General features: G+C 36.3%; 1 protein-coding gene and 1 pseudogene across 39 annotated transcripts in view; one reads left to right on the top strand and one right to left on the bottom strand.

Annotated features, from left to right (window-relative positions):
- Positions 1 to 17,242, top strand: part of SLMAP (sarcolemma associated protein) — a 146,130-nt gene that overhangs the window by 32,681 nt on the left and 96,207 nt on the right. The window lies entirely within an intron of this gene.
- Positions 1,313 to 17,115, bottom strand: LOC144291060 (pyruvate dehydrogenase E1 component subunit alpha, mitochondrial-like; annotated as a pseudogene).

The following is a 17,242-nucleotide window of genomic DNA, read 5'->3' as shown; positions in this document are numbered from 1 at the left end:
GTTTGGCGCCTGCCTTTGGCCCAGGGCGCGATCCCGGAGACCCAGGATCGAGTCCCACATCGGGCTCTCGGTGCGTGGAGCCTGCTTCTCCCTCTGCCTGTGTCTCTGCCTCTCTCTCTCTCTGTGACTATCATAAAAAAAAAAAAAAAAAAAATTAAAAAAAAATTAAAAAATTATGTTTTTATTGCTGAGTTGTATATTCTGGATATAATTCCCTTATCAGTTGAATGATTTGTAAATATTTTTTCGATTCTATAGATTGTTTTGATGGTGCCTTTTTTTGTTATTACAGTAAAATATACATAAAATTTAGTATTTTTTTAGCATTTTAAGTGTACAGTTTAATGATATTAAATACATTCACAATGTTATGCAATCATCACCTTTATTCATTTCCAGAACTTTTCCATCATCCCAGACAGAAACTCTGTGCCTATTAAAAAATAACTCCCCTTCTTCATCCCCCCTAGCCCCTGATAACTGTTATTTCTACTTTGTGACTTTATGAATTTGCCTATTCTAGGTGCCTCATATAAGCGGAATAATATAATATTTGTCCTCAAGGTGTCTTTTATGGTACAAAAGTTTTTAATTTTGATGAAGTTCAACTTACCTATTTTTTATTTTTGAAGTAATTTTTAATGATCTTAAAAATTCTTCGTTTATGTTGTAACTTGTGCTTTTGATGTCATATTTGAAATATGATTGCCTAATCCAAGGTCATGAAGATTTATTTTAATCATTTTTGAGTACTCTCTTACTTGACTCTTTCATCCACATAACTATCAAAGGTTTTATGAGAAGGGTTTATTAAATATTCTCTTCTAAAATTTTTAGATTGGGGCACCTGGGTGGTTCAGTTTGTTAAGTGTTCAACTCTTGATCTCAGCTCAGGTCTTGATCTGAGTCATGGGTTCAAGCCCTGTGTTGGGCTCCATGCTGGGCATGGACCCTACTTTAAATTAAATTAAATTAAATTAAATTAAATTAAATTAAATTAAATTAAATTAAATTAAATTAAAACATAAATAAAATAAATAAATAAAATATTTAGATAAGGATAGTGGGTTTTAGATTTTAGCATCCCCTGGGATGCTTACTGAAACTACAGGTTCCTCAGAGGATTTTTGTACATTTGTAGTAGGTTTCTAGGAGACTTGATCATATTGAAAAAGTATGGAAATAAAACAGGCTAGGATAATGATTAAGAGCACGGATCCTGGAGCCTGACTACTTATGAATCCTGGCTGTCACTTTCTAGCTGTATGATTTTGGGCAGGTTACTTGTTCTCTGTGGGCATTCATTCCCTCTCTAATTGGGTCCATTGCTCTCTCTGTTACAAGGATCAAACAAGTAAATATCTTCGAAGGGCTTAAACAATTTGGCAATAGTGTTAACCACATACATGTTAGATGTTGTCATACTCCTTAACTTTAGTAATGTCACTTCTAGAGATTTAATCTAAGAATATTATCAGAGATTTTGCATAAAGATGTAAGTATAACAGTTTCATCACAGGATTAATTGTAAAAATTTACCATGTTTGGTTTAAATTAATGAAATTTATGAAATGTCATTTGCTATTTAGTCATATTTTCAAAAAATATTTAATGCCATGAAAAATGATGATGTAAGTGAAAAAGGCAAATACATATACAACTGTATATAAAGTTATGTCTCTAAACTTCTTTGAAAATATGGGGCAGAGAAGCAGTATTGGTCTTACAATGCATATAAAGAAGTATGTTAAAGTGTTGATAGTGGTTATTCTTGGAAGCTAAGAGTAGTGAATTAAATTTTCTTCTGTACTTTATTGTACTCTCCTGCCTTCAACAATAAGTACTTTATATTAGAAAAAAAAACAAATTAATTAAAAAAAAAATATGGCAAAAATTGATCTTGGGATTGTGAGTTTGAGCCCCACTTTGGGTAGGCAGATTACTTGAAAAAAAAAGTTTTGAGCCTTTAGTGAATTTTCTCTCTTCGTTGGGGGACAGTTTCCTCATCTTCAAAATGAGGAGTTAGGCTAAAATTAAAAAGCCAGTGTGCATAGTGGTTAAGAGTTGGGAGGTGAGAGAGGAGAGTTAGGGACTACAGTTGAAGAGATCATGGTATGGATTCATGTTCTGGTTCTTCTTCCTATTCACTTGATGACTTCTGGCAAGTAATTTAACCTCTTTGTGCCTGAGGTTTCTTGTTTATAAAGTAAGGATAATAATAATACCTCCTGGGGGGTTGTGAGAATTAAATGAGTTGATAATGCATGTAAAGGACTTTAAAAGAGAGTCTGGGGACACCTGGGTGGCTCAGCGGTTAAGCGTCTGCCTTCGGCTCAGGGCCTGATCCTGGGGTTAAGGGATCGAGTCCCGCATCAGGCTCTCTGCCCCCCTCCCCCCATGTCTCTCATGAATGGATAGGTAAAATCTTAAAAAAAAAAAAAAAAGAGAGAGAGAGAGAGGAGTCTGGCACATAGTAAGGACTCAATAAATGCTAACGATTTTTACTGGTATATAGGATTCTTTCTAATGCAGTCATTATTTCTAATGATATTTTAGTCAAGTGAGTGCTTCTTAAATTTGTCTATCATTTGATAACTTTTTTTTATTTAGATATTTTTGATATTGTGGAGGCTTTTGATTTGTGAAATTGAATATTTTGAAGTCCCTGTTCCCTTACCTCAGCTTTACTTAAATGTCCTGTGTCAGTACAAGCAGCTTCTTTGGGCCCCTAAGTTAATCTCATTGTTGAGGGTATTTTATAGATCTTTTTAGCAGTAAAAATCTCATTTGATTTTATAGTTTTTTTCTGACTTTTTGTTCTGAAGCTAATGTATGCAACTTAATATATTTGTAACTAAGTTGTATAGGTTGTTATGTTGTACCTGTTTTTCTTCAACTGATGTTTCAATTTTAAACTTAGGAAATGGCTTAAAGCCCAAGGGAATGTTATAACCCAATTGACTAGTCCGTTCTAGGAAAAGTTAATGTTATAACACAAAAGCAGCTGGAAGTTGTTAGACCATGACCTATATATCATGTGACTTGATTGATGCATAGATGTTATTTAATCCCTGAAAAAGGATGTATCCAAATGCTTTAAGAGATAAATCCAAGTATGTGAAAATAATTTTCAGAGTCAGCAGCCATGTTAATTCATTTTGGAACTCCGAACACAGAAATAGATCACTTTCATAATATTATATCATCTTCCTTCACTGACTATATGAGATACTTAATTAAGTCTTCAGTTGAATAGTGACTCAGCTATTCCATTGCTTTGGAAATTTTTGTCTGTGAGCAAGTCACTGTATGGTATCTCAGTTTCTAATGGCAGTCATAATGATGATGATTACATTTTTCCCTACTGGGGATAAGAATGAAAGTTGTATTTTAATACATTTATTCTTAGATCTTTAAAAGCTCTCCCCTTCTCTGCAGGATTCTAGCTGTATAGTAGGCAGCCCACTACAGGGGTCATTATTTCTGTGTTAGAGAACAAATTAGTTGAGTAACATTGCCAGGAAGCAAAAGGCAAGAGTTTGACTTCCACAATTAAGGGATACAATTTGTTACCTAAAACAGATATTAGAGGATATTTACCTCTAATTATAATAACTGTTGTTTATAAAACATACCTAGATAATTCCCATAGCAGAGGAAAAGTGCTGTGTCTTCTGCTTTGATAGACAAAATCAGTTCAAGATAGCTTTGTGACTCATTGACGAAGGGAGGAGAGTTCTTTTTGCCTTAGGGATTAGATTTTATTTTAGGTTGAGTTGTTTGTCTCAGTACAGATATGAGAGAGTTCCTCCCCTACATGTCAAGTATCTTATTCTGTCTTCCCTGAGATTTAACTCAATGCCTGTAAATTACCCAGGTGTGTACTTTTGTAGCTTTTGCTACTTGGGTCATGTTAATTACATAGTGTTTATATTTCTCCTTCTATATTTATCTTCTTGAATGTAAGAATTTGTGAACTTTTCCTTTAGACATTTGAGCTATGTTTTTGTGTTTGTTGGTTTGTTTCAGTTAAAAATCCATTTTTTAATATAGAAGAGACTGATAATGTGTTTTCTTCTATGGAGGGAAATTGGGAAACTGTAGGACATAGGAAAGAAGTTGTACTTCCACTGCACCACTGGACCTTCGAAACCCATTACATTTTCCCCAAAAATTTTAAACTTAATTTTATGGCATGGCATAAACATTCACAAAAGTTTTGTTTTATGGGTTTTATTCCTTTTAAAGTTGAGATGACAAAATTTTAAAAGTTGACCATGAATGTTCCATTGAAGGCATAATAATAAATTTACAGTCTTCCTTTAAATGATCCACTTAAACTTGATTCACTGATTTACCATAAACTTTATAAGGTGTATTGTTGGGGCGCCTGGGTGGCTCAGTTGGTTAAGCATCTGACTTTTGGTTTTGGCACAGGTCATGATCTCTTTTTTTTTTTTTTTTTTTTTAAAGATTTTATTTATTTATTCCTGAGAGACAGAGAGAGAGAGAGAGAGAGAGAGGCAGAGACATAGAGGAGAAGCAGGCTCCATGCAGGAAGCCTGATGTGGGACTCGATCCCGGGACTCCAGGATCACACCCTGGGCCGAAGGCAGGCATCAAACCGCTGAGCCACCCAGGGATCCCCAGGTCATGATCTCAAGGTTGTGAGATCCAGCCCTGAGCCCGGTTCCACACTCTGTGTAGAGTCTGTTTGAGATTTTCTCTTTCCCTCTCTCTTTGCCCCTTCCGCCACTTGTGTGCACACACACATGCTCACTCTCTCTCTCTCTCAAATAAATAAATACACCTTTAAAAGGTGAATTGTTTCTGTAGATATGATGGCTTAATTCTTCCAATATTGGTTCAAAATCAGTGCTACAAACTGGACTGTATTCTTAATTTCTTTGCTAATAACCTCAGTTTTATTTAATTCCTCAACACTGAGAGTATTGGTGTCTACTATTTTATCTTTGAGAAGTGCTCTCTTCTTGAATTTCTTCTTGTGTATGATAACTGACTCCAGGATCACTCAGACTATGTCCTTGATATTGGTGAGTCTGCAGCTCCATCAGCATGGCCCTCTTTACAGATCTGTAATAGGCAGCTGCAATCTTTGTTGCTTCCTGGACACATAGAACATACATTCCATCTGCTCTTAGCCCAGGAATAAAATTGTCTCTCTTGTAGTAATCAGTGCTGGCTGCTGCTCTCTCAGCAGATGCTCCCATTTCATAGCAGTTATTCTCACAGATGAAAATAAATGGTGATTTCCACAAAACTGCCATATTGTAATTTTCAAATATAAAGTTGGGCAGAACTCCTCTTTTCCGTTGTATTTATAGGCCAAACCAATACCAGCACCCAGGGGAACTAGAGCTCTGACAATGCCATTGCCCCAGTACAGTTTTTGGTGTACATATGCATTGATCCTTCCTTTTCTTTAGTATAACCTTCTCTTTGTCTTGTAAACTCTGCAAATTTCTGGGACAGAAGGTCCACAAGTAAAGCTAAAGCAGTGAGCCCAGTAGGCCTAGATGAGATAGATGATCCATATTTATCCAATCTCAAGTTCCCCACTACCTTCCTGACATTTCACAAGTGACAAAAAAACAGGAATAATGTTGTTAATGCTCTTGGCAAACAGTGTGTATTATTTTGTACTATTTGAGTCCCTCTTCCCTGCTGAGCACTGTTGTGATACGAGGGCCCTCTTATAACTTATGAAGGTCATATTTCTTGATTTCAAATGTAGCATCATTTATAAAGTTACAGGATATGCCAATAGCAAGCACTCTGCTAGCTGTGACAGGCAGGAAATGGTGAGTATTGTCCCCTTAGAGTGCATCTTAGAGCATCTTCTTGAGTTCAGGCCATGATGGTAGCTGCAGTGGTGGTGATGATGTCCTTCTCTACACTGGGCCATAGGCCCACAAATATTTTTTTAAGGGTGTATAATATTCATGAATGGGTTGTAATTTTTTAAATCATTCTTCTGTTGAATAGTTACATAGTTTCTGTTTTTTTGAAACAAGCAGTCCATTCTTTCTAGAAAAATATACGTAGCAAATAAATATTCATTCTTGCCTAGTGATCACAGAAATAAAGGTTTTATATATTGGTTATAGTAGGTTAGCAAAATTCATAGTGCTAGAAAGATTGTGGTAGTGATATTGATTTCTTTATATGTTGACCTAGTTCATGTGCAAAGCAATGTGGCCTGTCCAGATCTTTGGAATAGTAAGATTCTGAGGTAACTTTTATTTTAGCTTCCTTGAATATAATTAAAAGTTTTTAATAGTAAATTACTAAGGGAGGGAATGAATCAAAAGATAAGAAAACAGCTGCAAATTTTCCCCATGTGCTGAAGTAGAGTCTGGTTGTGCTTTCCTCTCCACTCTGTGTTTGTGACTCATCCAAACTCCTGAGACACTAACACTAACCCAATGCAGCTTTTTTTCTTTCTGGCCCAGAGAGCGCATGTTTGCTCTGCTATAGTGTGAATCCCGCTTTTACAGCTTTGGGTAAATCCTGGATCCAGGTGTTCTTTAATCCAGTGATTCACACCTTGGGAGTCTACCCCGTTCCAAGAAAAAATGCTATTAACTTTCCCATTTGGAGTAAATCTGTCTCATTCTTTCTACATTTTGCTGATTTTGCTTTAGGCACTCATATGAAAATATGCTTCCTGTTGATTTTTTTTTTTTTAAGTTCCTTGTGGAGTTCTTCTGTATGGATGGAACCAAACACTTGTGTCACTACCAGTTAGTACATTGCAGTACAGTTATCCAACAATAAGTGCTTTTTTAGTCTGATGAATTGTCTGCCTAAAAGTGATAAAATCAAGAAATGGAAATTGATCCTTGTTCTATTTATTTTCCTCCTGTGTCTTTTATCTTTTATCTTCCAACATCAAAAATTCTATTTCTGATAAGTTTTTATTGCACTGATAATATATTTCCCTAATTACTAACATTATAGGTTTCTACATCATCTGTACTTATAAATACTTTTCCTTGATGTATAAGGCTGTAAGATTTTTATATTGTTAGTTGAGCTTATGTGAAGTCATAGGTAATATGTAATAATCAAGAAGTTAGGAATGATAAAAAGCAAAATTCTTATTTTATTATGCTTGTCAGTGATTTTGGTTTATTAAGAAATATATTGCCAGTTTTCTGTATATAGAGCAACAAATATTTTTCTACTAAAACTGGAAATGATCTCTTCCTGTAAGGTAGTGATATAACTGTGTTTAGTCTCTTTAGGTGTTTCCACTCAAATTGGCTTGACTACTTAAGGATCTCAGGAAGAGAGGGCCCTTTAGATTCTATAATTTTTGAAAAATTAATGGAACAGAATCGGAAAGTTCAGATTGTTACTTTATTTGACTTTTCTTGATCTCTGATTTCTGCCAGCTTATTCGGGTCACTTACAGCATCTCTTTTTACGCTGGGAGATGTATTAATTAGCACTTGGCTATTTTTCTGGCCTGTTGAATGTTTCTTTCCCTGATTTTTCTTATGCTTTTCCGACCTGATATTCCTTCAAGCATTTTCTTCACTAATTTATCCTTAAATGCTAGTATTCCTAAAAGTTCAGTCATTGTTTTCTGTGTAATTATTACTTTTGGATCATCTCACAATAATTTTAATAACCATTCAAATGCTGATGTCTTTCAGATGTCTTGAGCCCAAAGGTCCAAGTTTTCTATCCTCTGCCTGCTTACATTTACTCACTTGGATGTTGAATAGAGATTCCAAAAGCAATATTCCCCAAACTGAAATGAATCATTCGCACCCCCCACCAGTATTTCGAAATATAGATAATGGCATTATCATCTGCCCAGTAACCCATTGCCTTCAACACTGAGTGCATAGATCCATCACTAAACCCCTTTCACTACTAATACTGCCCTAGTTTAGAACCTTGTTATTTATTTTTTAGTAGCCTCATAACTAGTCTTCCTCCCTTCAGTCTAGTACCCCTCAAGCCATTCCCTCCCCATGTGCAGTGTCAGTTTGATCTCAGTACTTTTTTGCCTTAACCCTGTAGTGGCAAGTCCCTGTACAATAAAGATTGTCCTGCTAGATGTCTTAAAAGGCTTGGCGACTGCTTACCTCTCAAGCTGCAGTTCTGTACTTCACATGCCAGACCCCTCCTCAGTTTCCCCTTACCCCCACCTCATATTATTTCTTACCTCTCTTTGCTCATTCTGTTTCAGTCCCCTCTCTACTCATCTTGACTCACTCCTACTGAGCCTTCATGACTCAGCATGGACAGCTCCTTTAGGAAACCACTTCTGAATCCTCAGAGTGCCCTTCTAAGTGCCCTTCCTTTCTACTGGGTTATTTTTGTAGTATATGAAATTGTGATTTTTCTCGTATTTAAAGAAAAAATTATCTTGGTCTTCACTTTCCCTTCTAGCTACTGTTCATTTTTTTTTAATAAAAATTTTTCTTGAGGTATAATTGATATACAACATACTAGTTTCAGGTATACAATAAAATGAGTCAGTATTTGTATATATTGGGAAATGATCACCACAATAAATCTAGTTAACATCCACTATACAGAGTTACAGAATTTTTTTCATGTGATGAGAAGTTTTAACTTTTAAGATCTACTCTTATAGCAACTTTAACAAGTGCAATTCAGTATTATTAACCAGTCACGGGAGCTATATATTTATTACATCCCTGTGGCAATTTATTCACTTTATAACCAACATTTTGTATCTTTTGCCATGCTTTACCCATTTCTCCTAACCCCCAACCCCTACTTCTAGCACCACCAGTCTGTTCTCTGTAGCTATGAACTTTTTTGTTTGTTTTTAGATCCCACATGTATGTGAGATCATATGGTATTGGCTTTCTCTCATTTATTTCACTCAGCGTAATGCCCTCAAGGGCAATCTATGTTGTTATCAGTGGCAAGATTTCATTCTTCTAACAGCTGAATAAGGGTGTGTGTGTGTGTGTGTGTGTGTGTGTATAAACATAGGCCTATATATAATCACATTTCCTTCATCCCTTCATCCATCAATGGACACTTAGGTTGTCTCCATATCTTGGCTATTATAAATAATGCTGCAATGAATATGGGAGTACATATATCTTTTTGAGTTAGTGTTTTTGTTTTCCTCAGGTAAGTACTCAAAAGTGGAATTCTTAGATCATGTGGTCTATTTTTAGTTTTTTTGAGGAACCTCCATACCATTTTCCATAGTGGCTGCACCAGTTTACATTCCCACCAACAGTGTACGGGGATCTGTTTTCTTTACATCTCTACATCCTTGCCAATTCTTTATTTCTTGTCTTTTTGATAATAGCCATTCCAACAGGTGTGAGGTGATACCTCACTGTGGTTTTGATTTATATTTCCCTGATGATTAGTGATGTTGAGCATCTTCTCATGTACCTGTTAGACATCTGTATGTCATCTTTGGGAAAATGTCTATTGATACCCATTTTTAGTTTGTTTCTTTTTCTTTTCTTGTGTTGGATCAGTTTTTTATATATTTTGGATATTTACCCCTTATTAGATAAATGATTTGCAAATATTTTCTCTCATTCAGTAGGTTGCCTTTTTCGTTGATAGTTTTCTTGGCTATGACTGCTCATTTCTTTGCTTCCATATAGAGCAAAACTCTTTTTTTTTTTAAGTTTTCATTCATTTGAGAGAGAAAGAATAAAGAGAGCACATGAGCAGAGGGGAGAGGCAAGGGCAGAGGGAGAGGGAAAAGACTCCCCACCAATGAGGGAGCCTGATGTGGGGCTTAATCTCAGGACCCAGAGATTATGATCTGAACTGAAGGCAACCAGCTGAAGGTTAACCATTTGAGACACCCAGGTGCCCCTAGAGCAAAACTTCTTAAAAGATTTGTCTATATGTATGGTTTTTTATTCCTCTTATTCATTTTCTCTTGAATCATTCTGGTCTGTTGTTTTTGTTTTTGTTTTTTGTTTTTTAAGAGTGGGAAAGAGAAGCAGAGAGAGGTGGTGGGAGGGGCTCGAGAGAAGGGGAGAAAGAATTTTCAGGCTCCACACCCAGCACAGAGCCCAGTGTGGGGCTCGATCTCACAACCTTGAGATCATGACCTAAGCCAAAATCAAGAGTCAAATGCCTAACCTACTGAGCCACCAAGGTGCCCCTTTCTGGTCAAGCTTTCATTCACTTTCATTCAAGAACTATTCATATAGTTCTTGTCAAGGTCATCAGTGGCTTTCAGGTTGCTTTTCCAGTGGTCAGTTTTTGTTTATTATCTTACTTGAGTTTTCAGCATTATTTGATGTAGTTAATTTCTCCCACATTCTTGGAAAACATCATTCTCATAGCTTTTGGGACACAGCACTTTCCCTTGGTTCTTCTCATACTTTACTGTCCATCTCTTAAATTTCTTTTGCTTGGTCTTTTTCTCCCTGACTGTAAGTTTTGGACTGCTTAAAAGCTCTATTCTTGGTCTTGTCTGTCTTCTTGCTGTTTTGGTGATTTCATCCTGTCTCTTTAAACTCTTTGAGTTTGCTGATGACAGCCAAATTTTTATCTCAAGCCCAGACTTCTTTCCTGAACTGTAAGCTCATATCCAACTGCTTTTTTACATTTCCACCTGATGTCTAATAGATACCTCAAATTTAGTATGTCCAAAGCCAAACTCCTAGCCCCTTCTTCAATCTCAATTTAAAAAAAAAACAACAAACAAAAAAACAGGGAAACAAACAGAAGAAACAAAATCTCCCACCTTCAGCCCTTCTAGCTCACATAGAGGCAGCTACTTGCTTCTAAATTGCTTGGGTTAAAAACTTTGGTATTGCTCTTGACCCCTTCCTTTCAGATTGTACACTCAATCTGTCAGGAAATCTTGTACTATACAAATTACATTTCCTGTATGTGCTGTGTTGTGTAAAAGGTTAATTTGCTTTTTCAGTTTTATAACACTTTTATATTAAGGGCAGAAATCCCGAAGACCAAAGTTTTACCAAGTCTCTTAGTTTGAATTACCTCAGATAAAGAATTCTGGTGGTGGGATGCCTGGGTGGCTCAGCAGTTGAGCATTTGCCTTTGACTCAGGGCATGATTCCGGGGTCCTGGGATCAAGTCCTGAGATCGAGTCCCACATTGGGCTCCCTGCATGGAGCCTGCCTCTCCCTCTGCCTATGTCTCTGCCTCTCTCTCTCTCTCTCTCTCTCTCTCTCTGTGTCTCTCATGAATAGATAAATAAAAATATGAAAAAAAAGAAAGAATTCTGGTGGGCTGCTGAAACTATTCCATTCAGAATTGAATCCTGTAATCCGAAGGAACAAAAAGGAAATGAGCTGCAAAAAACTCTTCAGTTCAAAAGTCAGTGATTTTACCTCTGAAGTCTGTTTTTCATGTGTGGAAGATGACTAGTTTACTAATCCTTTTGAATTTATTGAACTTCTTTCCTCTTTAATCTCCCTTGATTGTTTACCTCTTTTATTTCTAGCAGATTCTGTTTTTGTGTGTTTTTCTCTCGTGTAGTTAAGTGTGTATCCCTATTTTTTTTTCTTCCTTTCATCTTCCTTTCACTCTCTTCCACTAAATGACTATAGTGGAATTGAAAATTTACTAGGCTTATTTATTTATTTTAAAAAGATTTTATTTGTTTGTTTGACAGAGAGAAAGAGAACACAAACAGGAGGAGTGGGAGAGGAAGAAGCAAGAGCAGGGGAGACTGATTCCCTGCTCAGCGGGGAACCTGATGCTATGCTTCATCCCAGGACTCTGGGATCATGTCCTGAGCAGACACTTAACCCACTGAGCCACCAGGCACCCCTGCTAGGCTTATTTAATAAAATTTTATATCTTTCTTAATGTTAAAGTATATTTAGGATTTCTTTTTGTGGATATAAGGACTATGAACATTTTATATGTATTCTTTTAGATCTTTGTTTTCTAATGGTGCATTAGCATTTGAATCTACCTATATAGTATATATCATTCTTATTGTAAACATATGTATCATTTTTGTAAAAAGGGATCACTGTATATGATATATTTTAAGTACCAATATCTATCATTATTTTTTGATGATTGTGATATCATGATTGTGATGTCTGATATTTCATCAGATCAGCATAATGTAGTTTGGTTTAGACATTAGCTGTTTCCAGTTTTTAACTTCTCTTCACCTTGCATAGTGAACATGCTTATGCATTTGCCATTGTACGTGTGTGTGAATTTTTCAGTGTTTTTATAGATTAGATTTTTTTTTAAGATTTTATTTATTTATTTGTGAGAGACACACAGAGAGGGGCAGAGACACAGGCAGAGGGAGAAGCAGGCTTCATGCAGGGAGCCCAATGGTGGGACTTGATCCCGGAACTCTGGGGTCACACCCTGAGCTGAAGGCAGACGCCCAACTGCTGAGCCACCCAGGCATCCCATAGGTTAAGTTTCTGAATGTAGAGTTTCTCAAAGAACATAAGCATTAAAAGTCTTCATAGGTATTGCTGAATCATTTTCCAAAGAGATAGTAACAGTTTATATTCTCATGCCCAGTATATGAGACTGCTATTTCTCCACATTCTTGCCAGAGCCAAGTATAACACTAGTTTTAATTTTTGCCACACTGATACTGAGCACTCTGTTAATTGCCCATCTCTCTGGGCTTCTAGGTCTTTTGAGAGTTTTGGAGTTAGATGCTTATTTACCCCTTCCCATACATGTGTCTCTTTTTATTTTTTTATTTAATTTTTATTTTTATTTATTTATTTTTTACATTTAATTTTTAAAAGAGATTTTTATTTATTTGAGAGGGAGAAAGCAAGGTCAGGGGTGGGGAAGGGAGGAAACAGGGAGGGGGCAGCTGGAGAGGGAGAATTCTAAGCAGGCTCCCTGGTGAGTGCAGAGTCTGATGTGGGGCTCAATCCCACGGCCCTGAGATCTTGACCAGATCGTGACCTGAGCCAAAATCAAGTCAGATGCTCAACTGACTAAGCCACCCAGATGTCCCCACCTCTTTTAAACAGAAAATTCAAATAGTACAGGAGGGTGTAATGGGAAGATCTCTGTCTCTGCTCTGATAGTTTAAAGGTTGGCCAAGTAGATTTTGGGTTTTGAATTCAGTGAGTTACAGCCTTCTGTTTGCATTATTCTATAACTTGACTGGGTTTCCAGCCCTGTCACTCAGGGCCAGGAATATAGTAGAGCTTGTATTTAGAAATGGAATTATGATATCTGCTAAATATCTTGTGGCTTAATTTATTCATAAGTTGGTTCACAATGTTAATTGAACTCTAGATTGCTAATCTATGTAACATTTTCTAAGTGTATTTATGTATTACCTGAGAGTAGTGATTTCCTTTTGATTTAACTTTCATTAGGGAATTCTCTGATCCACATTGTCATACGTGTTTTGTATTTTTCATAGAATGTTTTTAGTTTGTGCTGTGAAACAAAGGTTTAACTGCTTTCCTTCTGTGTACAGGTTGTGGTTATTTATGGTAATATTCACGTGTAATGGGGCAATGACATTCTATTTTTAACACCTGTATGTGTTAGAGTTCAGCTGTTACTGATCTATTTATATCTCTATCAGCTGTTTACTGTTTAATTAATTGGCAAAGGACTTTATCTTTAAGAACTTTAACCAATAAAGACTTGCATCAGTTCCTTTGAAGGAATTAAAAATGACTACATATTTATGCATTTCTTGTGGATTTAATAGTAATAGCTGCCATTTGTTTATTTGTTATAGCTTAAATATGATTTAATGTGGTATATTAATCTATAATTATCAGAGCTGATCTGGCTGGTTGATAATGTTATATGTATGTGTGTGTCTGTATATATGTTTTTTTGGTTTTTTTTGCTGCCATTTGTTTAGTGTGTACAAATACTGTGCTTAGTGTTTTACATGCTTGGCATAATTTAACCCTTACAGCAAACACTGAGCTAGATACTGATATTATCCTCAATTTATAAAAAGGGGTTTTTTATAATTACCTTTTTATAACTAAAGGATGGCTCACAAAGGTTAAGTAACACTAAGTAATACTCAAGATCATACAGTATGTTAGAAGGTGATAATGGTGGAATTCAAATCTTTATGTTCTGTTTTATGTAACATATTATTCCTTGGATGTAATACAGTTTGGCCTATCCTATGTTAAATCAAAACTTTTTAGCTTCCATTGTAGCATATGAGTTATTTAGTGTATTTGTTCTACATTTAAGAAAATCATTTATGACTTGTGCCTATGGGACCTTTATGACAGGCAGTGAATGTTATAGATTATTAATGTTATAGATTAGAGAAGATAGGATAATAGTGCTATTCCAAATGTGATTTGGACATCAAGGTGAGAGTTAGTTGCTTAACTTAGAATAAAACCTTGAGTCTCTGATTTCTGTGTTTATTTAGTGAGAAATGTTATCTGAGAGAAATCTTATTTTAAGTGTTTAAACTGGGCTTCGGCAAGAAAAGGAGGCTTTTAACATGTGAAGAGTGTGGGTGGATGGAAGCAAGGGCTCTTCGGGTCCAAGAACAGCATAAGCAAACACACAGAGGCTTGGAGCTTGTATGGCAAATTGCTAGTAGTTAAGCAAGGCTAAAATGGATATATATATATTTTTTTCTTACTATGTGGGCTGCTTGAACTCACTACTCTTAGATCAAAAATTTTGCATGCTCTACCAATTGAGCTAGCCAGGCGCTCCTGGAATGCATGATACCTTTTAGGAAGAGTGGAAGATCAGACTAGATAGGGTGATTGATTGGTGTCATTTTGAAAGTTGTCACAGCTCTTGGATTTGATTTTGAAGACAATAGAGGATCAACAGCTCTTTTAGAAAGGGAAACAAAGTGATCAGGTTGTGTTTTAGGAAATAATTCTAGCATCAGTGTGAAGGATGTGGACCCATCTTGGCAATAGTTATGCGCCTAGATTAGAAAGATGGTAATGAGGGACGCCTGGCTGGCTCAGCAGTTGAGCATCTGTCTTTGGCTCAGGGCGTGATCTCATGGTCCCAGGATTGAGTCCCACATCGGGCTCCCTGTGTGGAGCCTGCTTCTCCCTCTGCCTGTGTCTCTGCCTTTCTCTCTCTCTCTCTCTCTCTCTCTCATGAATAAATAAATAAAATCTTAAAAAAAAAAAAAAAAGATGGTAATGAGAAGGGAAAGGCAGATTGTTCTGAATCACAATTTGTAGGAATTGGTGACATACTAGATGTCTTATGGGGTTATTGGTATTGTTTATTAGCAGTAATAGTATTTGTTATTGCTACTGTTTTGTATTTGCTCTAAGTGGCTTCTCATAGTCACATTTATTCTATTACTGGTAGGCTGATGGTTGAATTCTTGTCCAGAGGTGCTCAGGAATTGATGGGTAAATGATGGAATGAGTTTGGGTTGTAAATATTACACTCATGAAATATTTATTTAAAATATAATTTGGTATTAGGGTACCTGGATGGCAGTCATTTGAGCTTTCGAGTCTTGGTTTTGGCTCAGGTCTTGATCTCACAGTCATGAGATTGAGTCCTGCATTGAGCCCCACATTAAGCCCTGTGTTGGCTTCTGTGCTTAGTTCAGTCTCAGAGATTCTCTCCTCCTCTCTCTGCTCCCCCAGCTTGCTTGCGTTCTCTCTCTCTAAAACAAATAAATGTTTAAAAAATACTATTTGGTATTTATTCAGCAGGCATTTGTTAATGTCTAGGACTATCACTGAGAAAAAGGGATATCACTCATCCTCATCTTCACAGAATTTGCCATGGTGATGAGGAGTCTAATACGACTTGTTTGCTGTTCTTTCTGTATAATCCTTGCATATGATTTAACTCCTGATCCTATCTGATCATGTGCAGTACTGCTTATATCACAGTGTTCTGAAGTTTATTTTTATCTTTTTAAAAGGTTTTATTTATTTGTTCATGAGAGACTCAGAGAGGCAGAGACACAGGCAGAGGGAGAAGCAGGCTCTCTGTGGGGAGCTCTGTGAAAACTTGATCCCAGGACCCTGGGATCATGACCTGAGCCAAAGGCAGATGCTCAACCACTGAACCACCCGGGTGCCCTGTTCTGAAGTTTAGATGAGGTAATGTATGTAAAGTACCTAAGTATAGTCCCTGGCATAAGCAAATGGTTGTTCTCTTTAGTTACCCATGGACACAAAAGCTAGGAAACACAGTTTATTAGGATTGTTAAGTAGATGGCAATAGATAGCAAATGCATTTTTTGAAAGAAATTTTAAAAGTTTACCTTTCATGATGATTTGGTATAAACCCTAGTTATTGTTTTATTTTCTCTGTTGTGAATATAGATAGGTCACTTGGCTTGTGTGTCAGCCTTGATTTGCTGATGTATAAAATGATCAAAAGCACTCTTATATCACAGGATGGTTGGGAGAAATATTAGAGATACTGGGTTTGAAATTGCCAGACAAACGTAAGTACTTAGCCGAATGGTTGAGGTCAAAGAGTTTAAAATGTATATCTTCCCCAGTTACTAGCTTGGGAGATCCTTTGGCGAGTTACTTAACCTCTTTTAGTCCTAATTTGTATGTAGTGTAGCAATTAATGAAGCATATATCTTTATAAGATTGTTGTAAAGATTAAGCGAAAGAATGCATGGGAAGTAGTTTATGCAAGCACATGGTAAGCACTCAAAAACTTGTGATTATTATATATTATGTGGTATCCTTTTGACACTGTTAAACAGTGAACTCTTTGGCTTTGTAGTTGAAATTTCTCTATAGCTGAATTCTGAATGGTAAGCATGTTACCTTCTGTGGTGTTGAAAGAAATTAACGATCCTTTTCAAAGTAAACTTCACTTTGGCCCTAAAAGTTTCCTAAGTAAACTTCACTTTGGCCCTAAAAGTTTCCTAGGGAAATAATTTTAGGCCTTTTGTTTAAGTCATAAATGGAGGTGGAATTTAAATGTGATACTAAATTTCAGTTCAAAAAAAAAAAAAAAAAAGAATAATTCTTAACTGGGGCATTACCTACCCATCCTCAGGAGCATTATGTCGTGAAGGATATTGGGAGTAGACTGAGTTTGAACATCTGAGTCATGTGACAGCAGACAAATAAGCGCCTCTGCATTATACTCAACCCTGTAAGGGGTTTCTTCAGCCTCCATATTGTTTCCCATCTTAGTCAAAATGATTGTTCCATAAGTTGCATTGTTAATATTTTTATTTATTCATTTAATCCTCAGTTAGTGACTTTGTTTCATTTTCTCTTTCAAAGTAGGATTATTATAATTTTTAAAGAACTCA

This window comes from Canis aureus, chromosome 19 (assembly GCF_053574225.1).
Source record: "Canis aureus isolate CA01 chromosome 19, VMU_Caureus_v.1.0, whole genome shotgun sequence".
NCBI classification, from domain to species: Eukaryota; Metazoa; Chordata; class Mammalia; order Carnivora; family Canidae; genus Canis; species Canis aureus.
This window is presented reverse-complemented; position numbering and strand designations above follow the sequence as displayed.